This window comes from Panthera pardus, unplaced genomic scaffold (assembly GCF_024362965.1).
Source record: "Panthera pardus isolate Hobbes unplaced genomic scaffold, ASM2436296v1 HiC_scaffold_9, whole genome shotgun sequence".
NCBI classification, from domain to species: domain Eukaryota; kingdom Metazoa; phylum Chordata; class Mammalia; order Carnivora; family Felidae; genus Panthera; species Panthera pardus.
Window position 1 is genome coordinate 309,448 of NW_026527024.1, and position 14,074 is coordinate 323,521.

Below are 14,074 nucleotides of genomic sequence, written 5' to 3' on the forward strand. Positions count from 1 at the left end.
CTGACCATCTCCAGACATAATCCCCGGGGGAGGCAACCAAGCAGGTGCCCCGGGGGAAACCAGCTTTGGCCCACGACACCAATTCGAACAAGGCAGGATTATTACAGGTGAGCTAAGTGGGACGCCCACTTACACCACTCAGCCAATCCTAGAAAGGGGGCCCCAGCGTCTTGGGGTATAAAGCGTCTATTCTAACGGTACTCGAGTCCTTTGTACACGGTGGCAACAACGTGCTGATGGATTAAACACTGGCCCACGAGACAGGAAAGGGCTTTAAGAGAGGTGCTGGCCTAGGCTTTGTGGGACAAACTGAAGTCACTTTTTTTTTTTTTTAAGTTTATTTATTTTTTGACACAGCGAGTGCAAGCGGGGTAGGAACAGAGAGAGAGAGAGAGGTGAGAGGGAGAATCCCAAAGCAGACCTCAGGCTCTGAGCTGTCAGCGCAGAGCCCAGCGTGGGGCTCGAACTCACAGACCGTGAGATCATGACCCGAGCCGAAGCCGGAGGCTCAACTGACTGAGCCACCCAGGCGCCCCAGAAGGAGTCAGCCTGGCAGGACAACGAAAACTGATGAAGTCAGTCTGGTAACCTCAGCAAATAACACTGGCTACTGCCAGGACCCAGTGTTGGGAGGGGGCTTGTGTCACGACCCAGTGGGGTCTCCTGACTATTCGGATACAAATGGAAAGCAAAGTAGCTTCCGTGAGGCAATGACCGCCCCCATCGTAGATACTGAGGCTCAAGGGCGCATTCACGGGAATCTTACGGAACTCCAAACCCACAGACACCCTCTGGGGGCGCTTGTGATTTCCATCAACGTACTGTGACGAGCCTCACCCCAAGAACAGATCAGAACGAGACATATCCCAGAGAGCAGTCGGCAGGGATAGGAACTATTCTGAATACCACCCACGTCCTCACCACAGGAAGGAGGCGGGCCCTGCCGTACAACAGCATCCCATGGGAAGCAGTCTCCGTACCCGTTTGTGAGCTGAGACAAGGTGACTGGCTGTGTCCCCAACTGACTTGGAACCCAGACATAAGTGAATCATGGCCAAGTGTAATGATGTCTGTCGATAATAACATATACGATACGTGGCTGTATTCATTTCCTGCGGCTGCTGTAACAAATTACCACAAACCTGGACGTCTTAAAACAACAGACATTTATTCTCTCACAATTCTGCAGCCTAGAGGTGGGAAATCAAGGTGTGGGTACCAGGGGAGAATCCTTCCTTTTCTCTCCCAGCTTCTGGGAGCCCCCACGTTTCCCTTGACTTGTGGCCGCATCTCTCCAATCTCTGACTCCATTTGCATGTTGGTCTTCTCCTTCTCTGTCTCTTCTACCCTTCTTCTGAGGACCCCAGGCATATTGGATTAGGGACCACTCTCCCCCAGTAGGACCTCATCTTAACCAATTTCATTCTGCAATGACCCTATCTCCAAACAAGCTCACATTCACAGGTGCCAGATGTTAGGGGGACACAATTCAGCCTATAACAATGGACTGGAGTCAGTTCTGTGGGGAAAGCATGGCAAATACCTGTGTATCTGCTCTGTCATGAAATCGAATCGTGCCACAGCCATACCAGGGGCCATACGGTATAACACTAGCATGGTTGGTTATCACGCTAACTAGAACTTGACCGGCCCATTTTCCCGAAGGGCAGACGGACTTGTTAGGGAAAGAGAGCAACCACGGGAATCAGAATTGAGTTTGGAAAATGGTTGCAGAAGCGGCCCCCGTTGCATATTTCTTCCTGGGTTTCAGTTCTCCAGACGTTACCTGAAACTTCCCCCCCTTCTTCATACTAACCTGGAGCAGGAAAAGAGAGGGGGTAGACAGTTTTAAGATGTATCTGCCCGTAACACTGGGCATCCCAGCGAATCTGCCGGGCCACTTTTAAATAACTTCTATGTCCCCATCTTGAATAAAACACATTTCATAATTTACTCCTATCCTCTATTTTACTCCCACCCCTGTTCCTCCTGTATAACTTTCTCCCACAGCTGCGGAGGCCAAACGAGAGGGGCTCAGGACTCAGAGGTGGATGATGACCTCCTTTCACGGACTCATTCCTCCCTCTCATTATCTCAACCCCGGAGTATTACCTGTCGCGGGGGATTCTTTGTGCGGGTGCGTGTATTACTCTGTAATGCAATTCCCTAACAGCCTCTTGAAAACCCCAGCACAGCCGGAGTGTGTAATCTGTTAACCAGGCTTGTCTGAAGCAGGTAGACCTTTCCTCGGCTTTCCTCTGGGTTAAGAGAGAAAGACATAAATATGAGAAATGGGCTTTTAACCGTATTTGCCTGGATTTCTATCCAGGTCTATCCTGAAAAGCTGGAAAAGGAAAGGAGGAACAGCCACCACGGCCGAAAAACCAGTCTTGTAGCTGCAAGGGTCTGTGGTTCTAGTTGTTCCTCCTGCAGCCTCTGGGGGGAGCACTAAGGTGGGTGACGGTCAAGCAGGTGGGGTGAGTAAGTTTCCATTTCCAGCCAGGAAAGGAGCCAAGATGCTTTGTGGTTTAAAACAAAAAACCTTGATTGAATAAATACGAGCCTGGGGAGTGTTCTTTGTAGCAAGCCTAATTTGTGGCATTTGTGCCAAGATGCTTCGAGCAACTCTACAAATATGTATCGAGTGGGGCCATGCACCAAGCACGTGGCCCTGCGATGAAAGTGGGTGGAGATAACCAATGGCATCTCTTGTCTTTAAAACTCCGGGACTTGGGGCAACTGGGTGGCTCAGTCGGTTAAGCGTCTGGCTCTTGATTTCAACTCAGGTCACAATCTCTCGGTTTATGTGATCGAGCCCCATGTCAGGCTCTGTGCTGATGGTGCAGAGCCTGCTTGGGATTTTCTCTCTCTGCCTCTCTCCTGCTCATGCACGCTCTCTCTGCCTCAACAGAAATAAATATTTAAAAACCATAAAAAAAAATTTTCCTTAAGAAAAAAACCCTTCCTCAATCATTGGGAAGCTTGAAAACATTACACCAAGTGAAATAAGCCAGACATAAAGGGATGAACGTATGATTTGGAAATATCTAGAAGAAGCAAATTCATAGAGACAGCAAACAGAATAGAGGTTACAAGGGGCTGGGTGGGGAGGGCAGGTATGGGAGCTACTGCTTAATAACTTGGGGTGATACAGTTCTTCAGTCCACAAACTCAGTTCCCAAAACAGGCGCTGTGGGATTCTGGTTCCAGAGTCATCTGTCACCCCCTCGAGCAGCTTAGATCAGCCTCCTGCCCCTCCCACCCGAGTCCCACTCAGATGTGACCCACCAGCCTGAGCCCCAGCTGCCAGCGCACAAGGAGAGGTTCACAGGTGATACTGTTCTTTGGCAGGCACACGGATCTTTCCAGAATGCTCTGCAAACCTGAGAGGGATTAACACAGGAGGCTGTGCTTCTAGGAGCCTGGAGGTGGGGGAACTCGGCCTCCTCTGGGTTGCAGGGAGACAGAAAGAACAAAGAACACTTTCAATCACATCTTTTGGGACTCCTGGCACACCCTGGAGCCCCATTTCCATCTGAAAGGTGAGTACCTCTCCCCGGTCCTGGTTTGTGATGACTTCCGTTTCTCAAGTGCAAAAGAGCCAGGCCAAGAAGAAAGCCCCTCAAAGGAATGGCTCGTGAGACTGTTTCCTTTACGCCTCTGTTATTCCCGTGAGGCTAAAAGAGCCCGGGATACCATAAAAGGCACTTGGCACGTCGTTCTGAAAAGTGCAGGAAAAGTGTGACGTTCTCAGGGTGAGGTTATAAATCTGGTTGATATTAATCAGGTGCTACGGGGATGGCCTCTGGTGGGTCAGGAAGCTCCCAGGTGGCGGGTCAGGTCCCCTCAGAAGCCCCTCATGTGGCCCCGGTACCCCACTGCCCCTCTCTGTAAAATTCTGGGCAATTAGTGCCAAACAAAAACAGAATGATTACGTATCTTCTGACTGAGCACCAGCATACAGGCTTATGGGTCCATCACTCGACGTTGCTTTATCCTGGTAATGGTGAGGACTGAGCTTTTTTTTTTTTAAGTTATTTGAGACAGAGGCAGCATGAGTAGGAGAGGGGCAGAGAGAGAGGATCCCAAGCAGGGTCCGTGTTGCCAGCTCAGAGCCCAACTCAGGGCTCGGACTCCCAAAACTGTGAGATCTTGACCCGAGCCGAAACCAAGAGTGGGACACTTAACCCACTGAGCCACCCAGGCACCCCAGCCCAGGAACTGGGCTTCTTAAAGCCTCCAGATCCCGGCTGTAAAACTCAGGTGTTTGAGATCCGATTATAACCCTGAATTGCCACCTTTAGCTTTTTATCACAATGCTATTGCAAAAATAAATATGTAGAGACAACTTCAGAACTTTCTCTTGATAGATTCGCAGCGTGTGATCTTGGTTCCATTTCATTCTCTTCTCCTCAAGTTCCGATGGTGACGTTTGTCTCAAACCCTGCCTAGAAATTGTCTCAAACCCACTAGAAATTGTACCTAACTCTCCCAGGATAGGGCGCAGGAACTTGAACCTTCAGTCTCGCTTTCCTTCTGGGGCAGGGATGAAGGGCCCCTTAAGGGAAGGTAAAATACATCACTGCGGGTGGTGGGGGTGGGAAACGTGAGTCACACACAACCTACAAATGTCTTGGGAACAGAAAAGCTGGTTCCTCCCGAGTCTCCAGCAGGCAAGTTAGCAGGGTAAGGACCAAAACCTTGGCCCCCTTGTGGGTAGAGCGCCTGCGACATTGTGATGGCGACACTGTGATTTATAAGAAATACATACTTGGTCGTCATCAAAGGTTCCCGGCTCCCAGCTCCCAAGAGCCAGGAGATTCTCAGAGCAGAAGAGCAACAGAATATCTTCTGTTCTGGTACTTGGTCTCCTGTCCCCCTTCCAGAAATCTCCCTGCAGGCACAAAGGTGAAGTGGGTGCCTTGTTACTCAGAACACCAGAGTTTACCTTAACGAGGGGACCATTGGAAAACAACTAAGGGTGGAGCTGGTTGCCAGGGAACCAACCAACCCTGCGATCTACTGACCTCTGGGGAGGGAAGGGGGGTCGGGAGTTGAATCAATCACATTACTTAATCAATTGTAATTATGCAATGAACCCTCCATTAAAAACCCAAAAGGGGCACCTGGGTGGCTCGGTCGGTTAAGCACCTGACTTGGGCTCAGGTCACGGTCTTGTGGTTGGTGAGTTCGAGCCCCGCTTCTCTTTCTCTCTCTGTCCACACACACACACACACACACACACACACACACACACACAGACAAAAGGACAGGGTTCAGAGAGCTTCCCGGTTGGGGACGCGGTTGGGGAGCAAATAGAATGTGGACGTTCTGAGCTCTCTCCCCCACCCCTTGGTCCATGCACCTCTTCCATCTGGCTGTTCCCGAGTTCGATCCTTTTATAATCAACCGGTGGTCTTGTAAGTAAAATGCTTCTGAGTCCTGTGAGCCACTCTAGCAAATTAATCAAACACAGGGAGGGGGCAGTTGGGACCTTCGATCTGTGGCCAGTGGGTCAGCCCAACAACCTCGGCTTTCCACTGGCTTCTGAAGTTGGGGGCTGGGGAACAGTCTTGGGGGACTGAGACCTTAACCTGTAGGGTCCGACGTTCTCTCCAGTGTCAGAATGGAGCAGTAGGGCACCCGGCTGGCGTCTGAGAACCCCGTCTACACATTGGAATGGAGTCCAAAACCCAACCAGCACTTTTAGTGAAGTTACTGATCAGAGTGTGATGGGCCTTCTCCACCCCAGGGAGGAGTTACACACACCGCAGGCAGGAACAAGGCGCTGTCACGTTTCTTCCTGGAACGTTTGTGACAGGGCTTGGAAGGACCTTGGTGAAGGAGGAGTCTCATTTTCCTTATCTATAAGGACTTGTGCCCACCACAAGGGCAGTAGAAAAAGGTCAGCCTGGAGGGCTCTCCCGAGGCAGCAAAAAGTGGGGCCCGACCCCTCCGCCTTTACCCAAAACTGAAGACAGATGGTCACAAAATCTTTGACCAAGTGCTGTGTGAGGGACTGAGGGAGGAGCCAACAAGGGCAGTACCAGAGCGACAGGAGGTAAGGGAGAGAATTGTTCTGGATGTTCTGCCAGGAGCAGCCACCTCCCGTCACGCCAGGTGACAGGAACATCTGGATGTAGCAGGTATGAATCTGCACTGGCCATCGACGCGGGCGTGTTTTCACCAGGCGCCCTGCGTGGGGCCACCAACAGGAGATGTGTTGCGGTCACTTGAGGCAAGAAGGGAAGGCAACCAAGCAGTGTGTTGGCCTCTTTTTTTTTTTTTTTTTAATGTTTATTTATTTTCAGAGAGAGAGGGAGAGCCGGGGAGGGGTAAAGCGAGGAAGAGAGGGAATCCCCAGCAGGCTCTGTGCACTGTCAGAGCAGAGCCCAACACCAGGCTCGAACTCACGATCTGCAAAATCAGAACCTGAGCCGACATCAAGAGTCAGACGCGTAACCGGCTGGGCCGGCCAGGCGCCCCCCCACCGTGTGCTGACCTCCTTAAACATGAGATTCTTAGCATCCATCTCAGTGGAAGCAGCCGGGAGGCCCCTGGGATGCCCGTTAACAAAGCCTAGAAAAATAACTTACAAAAGAAAAGTTAAGGGATGTTGATTGCAAGACATACTGGGTTAAAGAAGAGGAAGCCAGTGAAGATTACCGAGGTCCCTGAGCCTAAGGCCAGACTTTCTTCTCTCTGGGGACCTGAAAGTTGCCAGGCCACCCACCCCGCCCCCAGGCCAGCCCACTTAATCTCTGCACCTGAGGCCGTTCTGCATTACTGCAGGCCTAGCTGGGATGTGGCTTCCTGCCTACAAATGGGCACCTTCCTCTGCAGGGAGCTGGGCCCCATCCCCTTCCCACCCCCAAGCAGCTAGCTGGAGGCCTGCCCCAAATAAACAGGACCCCCAGGACCGAGGCAATTGTGCTTCCAAACACCAGGCTGAACCACCCCCTGGATATTACAACTAGACTCGGTCAGGCTCAAGTTCATCCCGTCCCTGGGGGCAGACAGCCTCCCCGGCCCCTCGCCACCCATAGCTCAGGTCCCGTCTCTGGCTGGCCCCAAGCACAGAGCCTCAGCACCCCATTCAGAGTGCGACATTTGGAGGCAGCACGGTCTCATTAAACACTTGGTGCAATTAAAACAGAGACTTCCTTTCTGAAAACTTGCATTTTCCCCCAGCGTGTCAAGTCACATATGCCGTGAGAAGGGGGACCCACCTGTAGCAGAAGAAGTTTATGCGTGTTTATTGGAAAATAATGAGGGAAAGCAATCTGATTTCAGGCTTTCTTGGGAAACTTGTCCTGGTCGTTGGGACAAGTCATTGGCATCTAGAAGACAACATATTGACTGCAAAATATCACAAGGTTTCCAACCACGCGGCCTGCCCTGCCGGAGGAGGTACCCAGGTGCCAGGCTAGCAAACAAAACTTGAGCGTCTCCAGAGAATATGCCCCATCTTCCTTCCAACCCGTTCACCGGCGAATTTCCTTGACTCTCACTGAAGAAAACTCCAGAAGACCATGTCTGTCCTCTGCCTAAGACCTGCCTCTTTCTGCTTCTGTTTGCTGGGCTGCTTCTTACTCCGTCCCGTCTGCCACAGGAAGGTGGGAGCTCTCCTGGGTGATGGCCTTTTCCAAGTGCTTGGAGAGACTTCCCAATACGGAGTGACTGCCAGGGTATCTCTGCAGAAGCAGAGAAGATGGGAGTTAGAAAAACAAAATCCTTTGGGCCCCCTGGGTGGCTCAGTCCGCTAAGCCTCCAACTCTTGATTTTGGCTCAGGTCATGATCTCAAGGTCTCATGAGTTCGAGCCCCGCATCGGGCTTCATGCTGATGGCGTGGAGTCTGCTTGGGATGCTCTCTCTCTGTCCTCCCCCCGCTCATGCTGGCTCGCTCGCTCGCTCTCTCTCTCTCTCTCTCAAAATAAATAAACCTAAAGAAAAAGAAAAGAAAAGAAAAATCCTTCTTTGTGATTTTTGACCTGCAATGACTGTGATTATTCAACCTGACCATCATGCTGGTCTATATCATGCTTTCAGGAGACATATTTCCATTTACTGCCATCTGAGCACACGGGCCAGCATAATTTTATTTTTAGTCCTAGGTTGAGGGACTAACTTAGAGATAATATTCATCAAAAGTTATAAATTCCTATTAAAAATGTATATGGTTTAAATGTTAGTTCCCTCCTTTCCAATGGCTGTTGCCTTCAGAACTGCTTTTAGTGAGCAGGTCAGCCTTGGGGGCAACACATTGCAGAGGAGCAAAGTGAACAAGAACCCCTTGTGTTGGGGAGCCTGGGTGACTCAGTCGGTTAAGCGTCCGACTTCGGCTCAGGTCACGATCTCACGGTTCGTGGGTTCGAGCCCCGCGTCAGGCTCTGTGCTGACAGCTCAGGGCCTGGAGCCTGCTTCAGATTCTGTGTCTCCCTCTCTCTCTCTGTCCCTCCCCTGCTCATACTTTGTCTGTCTCTCAAAAATAAATAAAGATCTAAAAAAATAAAAAATTAAAAAAGTGATTTCCCGTTAAAAAAAAAAAAAAAGAACCCCCTGTGTTGGGGGGCCCCTGGCTGGCTCAGTTGGTAGAGCATGTGACTCTTGACCTCAGGGTCATGAGTTCAAGCCCCCCGATGGGTGGGAAGTCTACTTTGAAGAAATGGTGAAAAAGAGACAAAACAAAGAACACCCCAGTGTCCCGGCAGGTGCTCCCTGGAAAACCGCAGCCACAAAGCAGCTGTCGCTCTCAAAGACTAACGCAGAGAGTAGCCATTCCAAGAGCTTCCCGAAGAAAGGTCCTGCAGAATGCTGGCCCCCCCGCTGTTCAGGACTTCCAAGATGCTTTGTGATCTATAGAAATCTGTCTTCTCTGCTTCTTCCCCTCGTCTTGCCTTCCATGGCTGTCAAACCTGCTTTCCCACAGTTGGAACTGGATGAGAGAGGACCCCTGTGGAGAGGGAGGGCAGGCCAATTTAATGCCACAGTTCTGAGTGATCAGACGGATTCATCGCTGAGAAAGCAGAGGGTGCGGGCACCGTAGCCCAGAGCTGTGTCGTAGCGCCACGGCCAATTCAGCCAAACGTTGAGCGCCTGTGGTTAGGGGAATGAGCAGAGGAACCAGAAATGAATGTTCTCAAGGAACCACGTGTTCTTTTATATACATATATGTAAATATATATATATATATATATATATATATAAACGAATATATCTCTCGGGGCGCCTGGGTGGCTCAGTCGGTTGGGCGGCCGACTTCGGCTCAGGTCATGATCTTGCGGTCCGTGAGTTCTAGCCCCGCGTCGGGCTCTGTGCTGACAGCTCAGAGCCTGGAGCTTGCTTCATATTCTGTGTCTCCCTCTCTCTGACCCTCCCCTGTTCATGCTCTGTCTCTCCCTGTCTCAAAAATAAATAAACGTTAAAAAAAAATTTTTTTTAAAAGAATATATCTCTCAAATATATATATTTATATATATTACATATTTATATATTTATATATTATATATATATATATATATATATATATATATTTGAGAGGTAACATGCACGCAAGTAGGGGAGGGGCAGAGAGAGAGGAAGAGAGAGAATCCCAAGCAGGTTCCACACCGTCAGCACAAAGCCCAACATGGGGCTCAATCTCATGACCCTGGGATCATGACCTGCACTAAAACCAAGAGTTGGACGCCCAACCGACTGAGCCACACAGGTGCCCTTCGAAGAACCGCGTGTTCTGACTAGCCTTAACTGGCTACACAGCACGAGATAACTTCTCAGTCTCTTGGGCCTGTTTTCCTACCCAAATAGAAAGAATGAAAGCCATCAATGCACATAAAGCGATGTTCAAAGTGCCTAACACCAAATTACAAGCCAACAAATATAAGTTATTTTTATTGGGATAAACTTTTGGAGTCCCGTAAGAAAGGTACAGGAGTTTAAAGAAAAGGATATTTTCTTTGGGTGGAGTTGTCGGGAAAGGTTTCATGGAAAAAGCATTTCTGTAATAGATCCTGGAAGGATCTGTGGGATTTAAGCCAGACAAGTGTGAGGGAAGGGCTTCCGGGCAGGCTGACCTGCGTGAGTCATGGCACGTGGGCAGGAAACCAGTGACATCCGGAGAGGCAAGAGGAGGGACTCGTCCGAGTGGAGTTTCTGAATCCTAAACTGGTTCTTCTGTAAGTGACACGAAAAACATCAGACTTTCATCATGTGTTTACAATGTTTCAGGCGCCGTGTGAAGGCCTTTAATGCACCTGCTCACTTGCCCCTCACGGCCCCCGTGTTCATAACTACCCACCGCTCCCACGCCGCATAATATCCCAAGGTCACACCTCTGGCAAGTGGTGAAATCAGAATTTAAACCCCGTTGTTCTGACTGCAGAGACTGTGTTTAAATGGGATCCACAAGAAGGCTGGTTCCCAGAAAGACCAGGCACAGGATAAATCACACGTCTGCAGAGATGAAAATGGGGCAAGGTACACATCAACACGACTGCCTAGGACCCAGAGACCAGCAAGGTCGGACAAACCGGTGACAAGTGTCGTGGGAGGCAAGCTGACCCCTTGCCGCACGTTCAGGGTCTTGGGCTCACGTTGGGTAGTTTGCAATGATTCTAAAACCACTGCTGTAACTCTTTCAGCCTCAGACCTACGTGACCTCTGTGAAAGCCTGATCCTTCACAACAGGGAGCAGGAAGCCCCAAGTTTAAATACTTCAGGTTTTAGGGGTACCTGGGGGACTCAGTCGGTTAAGCGTCTGACTTTGGCTCAGGTCATGATCTCACAGTTTGTGGGTTCGAGCCCCGCGTCGGGCTCTGTGCTGACAGCTCAGAGCCTGGAGCCCGCTTCGGGTTCTGTGTCTCCTTCTCTGTCCGCCCCTCCCCTGCTCGCACTCTGTCTCTCTCTCTCTCTCTCAAAAATAAATAAATGTTAAAAAAAATCTTTTAATACTTCGGGTTCCTTTCATTAGCTACAACCTTGGCCACTTCACTGGGAGCAAGTTATTTTGAGGTAAAGCCCTGTCCCTCAAACACTTTACCTTTTCTCTACAAGTTTCCAGGTAGGGCAAGGTCAGAACGTTGACCTTTAGAGTCTGTCGTGCGTCCTCAGGTCAGAAACCACACCGGGTTCCTCTGAGTGAGCCCGTGTCCCAGAACTGCTGACATGTCCCACACAGCAGCTCGTGCTACGCCCACCAGAGATGCTGTCATTCCTGCCCCAGGTTGCGTCTCCAAGGCATCGCTGACAGCAGGAAGTAAGTCTGTTCAGTGTCCCCTCGGTCGGAAATTACAAAGGGGTTCAGGGCTAATCCCTTCACGAGAGAGCAACGAAGACAAAGCCAAGGGAAACTATTTTTCATTTTCTTTCCATTTTTTTCTTTCTGGTGTCCCTGTGCGTGCGTGTGTGTTTCTTGGGTGGACAATAAGCACATCACTCTGGAGACTTTCCATAGGCTCACGGCAACCACCTATTTAAGGCGAAAAGCGTTCTGTTCTTTGTGTTTAACACCAATCCACAAAATGTAATATACTCGTCTGGAATCAGGTCAATAAACAAAAATGCGTGTTTTTTAAGTTTATTTTGAAAGACAGCACGTGCACACGAGCGGGAGAGGGGCAGACAGAGAGAGGAAGAGGGAGAAAATCCCAAGCAGGCTCAGCTCTGTGAGCGCCGACACAAGCCCAAATTCTATAATAAATCCTTTCCAGCACCCTCCTACTAAGAGAGTACACAGCTCTCCATTGTGTGTGTTCTCCCTCTTTGCAACAAATAATAAGCCGACCTGTTCAACTCCAGGTGTGTTCCTAGAGTTCCTGCTCCTATTTGGGTAAAAGGGGTGACGTGATCCTTCCACCTTAAATAGTTATTCAACTTTCATGTTAGAGCCACTTTGACGTGCTCCATATAAATTACACTGTTCAGTTCTCCCCAGTTGCCAGTTCGGTGATTCAGCCAACACATATTTGTTTATGCCTACTGTCCAGAACTTCTCTCTTCTACTTCTCTGGCAGTAACTTCTGGAGACCCCAAGACCACCCCCATTTTGTGACATCCTATTATCTGTGTAGAATACAGAGCTTTAGAACTGGAAGGGATCTTTCCTTCACAAATCATTAAACTGCTACCCAGAGAAGTTCACCAGCTTGCCTGGAGTTCACTCGTTTTCTCCTGGGCTCTCTTTCTCTTTGCACCAAACATGCATCTTGGGTTGGTCCCTGGAAACAGAACTTGAGAGGGGGATTTGCCTGCACATAGCTTATTGAGGACAGGCTCCCAAGAGAGACCCGTAAAGAAGAGTGGGGGAGCAGGACAGGATGGGGAGTAAGCCAGTTAAGGATGTGATCCCCAACAAAACCCACAGAAAGTATTTTTAATCCATTTGCTCCCAACTGGGGCATATTTGTTCCCAGGGGTATTTGGCAACGGCCGGAGACGTTTTGTCATAACTGAGGGAGTGGGTGCTACTGACATCTGGTGGATAAAGCCCAGGGCTACTGCTAAACTTCCAACAATGCACAAGACGGTCCTACAATTAAGACTTATCCAGACTGATGTCAACCATGCCACCTGCGTTGAGAAATTCTGGCCAACTATGAAGACAGAAGGGTTCAACAATTGGGGGCCGCAAGCCTGAGACCCAAGCCAGCCAGACCACAGGGACACCACCAAACTCCCTATTGAGGAGGGACTGAGGGACAAAGCCCCAGATCACATAGAATATTTGGAATCAGTGGAGGCATTTGACTGTGTTTGCAAATTCAGTCAACATTTTTATTAATAGAGTGCATTATTCTCAAGCAAATTCTTTCTAAATTCCAAGTTTGATCTTTAAGTGAAGGGAGCACGATGTGCCAGAAAGGCCACACAGACCTTAGAGCTGACTTTGAACTCCAGCTTCGGCATTTCTGAATAGTATGTCTTCAAGCAGTTACTTAAGGTTCTCAGGTCTCAGTTTCCGCCCCAGGAGATGGTGATCATCAAACTTGCCTGTGTGAGGCCATTACACAAGTTGGAGGAAGCAGGAAGTGAAAAGAATCTGGGGCATTCAGATTCCAGCAGGTACTGAATTAATGAGAGCTATTGCTAATGTTATTACTGTATTAGGAATTGGTCAAATAAAAACTGTTGATCTACAGAGTCCTTCCAGTCATCTGGTCATTAGAGCAGTGCCCAGGCAGTGGAGAACTGCCTCAATGAGGAGACACAAACTTCAACTTACCAAAAATCTAGGATTGCACCCCCCAGGTTTCTGGAAGACAAGACAATGGAGCACACAGAAAAGGAAACAGAGCACAGAGCACATGTGCACACACACACACACAACAAGGACACAGGCACCTCACAGTCAGGTGAGTCACCTCACCCCAGAAGAGGGAAGCCCCTGCCCAGGGTCAATGGAACACCCATGAAGCCCCAGGACAACTGAATCATGAAAGCTGAATTAAACAGAGTAGTGAAAATCTGTGGCACAAAACCAGACACCCAGATCAATGGAACAGAATAGAAAACCCAGAAACGGACCCACAATCATACGGCCAACTCATCTTTGACAAAGCAGGAAAGAATATCCAATGGAATAAAGACAATCTCTTCAGCAAGTGGTGCTGGGAAAACTGGACAGCGACATGCAGAAGAATGAACCCGGACCACTTTCTTACACCATACACAAAAATAAACTCAAAATGGATAAAAGACCTCAATGTAAGACGGGAAGCCATCAAAATCCTCGAGGAGAAAGTAGGCAAAAACCTCTTTGATCTTGGCCACAGCAACTTCTTACTCAACATGTCTCCGGAGGCAAGGGAAACAAAAGCAAAAATGAACAATTGGGACCTCATCAAAATAAAAAGCTTCTGCACAGCGAAGAAAACAATCAGCAAAACTAAAAGGCAACCGACGGAATGGGAGAAGATATTTGCAAACGACATATCAGATAAAGGGTTAGTGTCCAAAATCTATAAAGAACTTATCAAACTCCACACCCAAAAAACAAATAAGCCAGTGAAGAAATGGGCAGAAGACATGAATAGACACTTCTCCAAAGAAGACATCCAGATGGCCAATCGACACGTG